The sequence below is a fragment of the Aplysia californica genome, unplaced genomic scaffold (genome assembly GCF_000002075.1).
Source record: "Aplysia californica isolate F4 #8 unplaced genomic scaffold, AplCal3.0 scaffold00198, whole genome shotgun sequence".
In the NCBI taxonomy this organism is placed as follows: Eukaryota; Metazoa; Mollusca; class Gastropoda; order Aplysiida; family Aplysiidae; genus Aplysia; species Aplysia californica.
Genome location: NW_004797468.1, coordinates 982,542 through 983,736, shown reverse-complemented (window position 1 = coordinate 983,736; position 1,195 = coordinate 982,542). Strand labels below are relative to the sequence as shown.

The 1,195-nt window shown below is 40.8% G+C and overlaps 1 protein-coding gene across 1 annotated transcript in view; it reads left to right on the top strand.

Moving 5' to 3' along the window:
- Positions 1 to 1,195, top strand: part of LOC106011843 (serine/arginine repetitive matrix protein 1) — a gene marked incomplete in the record, with an annotated part of 15,432 nt that overhangs the window by 1,431 nt on the left and 12,806 nt on the right.

The following is a 1,195-nucleotide window of genomic DNA, read 5'->3' as shown; positions in this document are numbered from 1 at the left end:
CGCGGCGCACGATCTCTCGACGTAGTACATGTATACGTCGCGGGACATTTCGCTGTCCCCGCAGAATTAGGCGAATTTAGATGGCCAAATTATGCAAAAATTATGCAAGTTACCGTAACACCTTTCGTGACATGTTTTGCACCTTTTCAACCCAAATTTTCATGACTTTTATGTTTTAAGTACAGAAAATTTTTTAACAGAACATATCAGTATCAGTAATTTGTAGTGTATTTGGAAAGAAAACAATACACATCTGTAAAAAAAAAAAAAAAAAAATCTCTGTAACTTTCAGCTGCAGATCTAGATCTAGATCTAGATTCTAGATCTGGGAAAGAAAAATGTAAAAAAAAAAAGAAGGACATCTGGTCCTCTGATGCTGGTGGCACATTACTACAACCAGGGACACCTGTCAAACATGAAGCATCAGCAGACATGAGAACAACAACTTTTGTTGGATTGAAAAATTGAACATGCTCAAGGAACAAAATCCCAACCCATAACCAAGATCTTCTACCAAGGGAAATAACCAAGTTTTCACTTAAATAAGACTTATTACGGTGATTATTTCCCTTTAGTCACATGGCGAGGCGTTCATTAATCAAATTATTTTTGTTTAAAAAAAGGAAGAAAACGGGAAAAAACGCGGGGAATCCAAAATTATGCAAATGTGTAGAATTACGACAAAAAACCGCGGGGAATCCAAAATTATGCAAATGTGTAGAATTACGACAAAAAACGCGGGGAATCCAAAATTATGCAAATGTGTAGAATTACGACAAAAAACCGCGGGGAATCCAAAATTATGCAAATGTGTAGAATTACGCCAAAAAAACGCGGGGAATCCAAAATTAGGCAAATGTGTAGAATTACGACAAAAAACCGCGGCTGCGCCGCCGCATAATCCTGCAGGGACAGATTAGGACGATCTGGACTTTGAGGACGACTTGACGCTTCAGTCGCACATCCAGGAACAGACTGGTTGACGGACAAGGGATCAAACACCCAACTGGCTAGACGCTACACACAATTACACAGTTGTCTTCCTTTGTTACGCACGCACGCGCGTGCATGTACGTTCGAGTGTGCGTGCGTGCATGCTTGCGGGCGTGCGAGGGCAAGCATGTGTACGCTTAAATGTGTGTGTTTGTGTTTGTTGGGTTTGTGTGTGTGTGTGTGTGTGTGTGTGTGTGTGTGT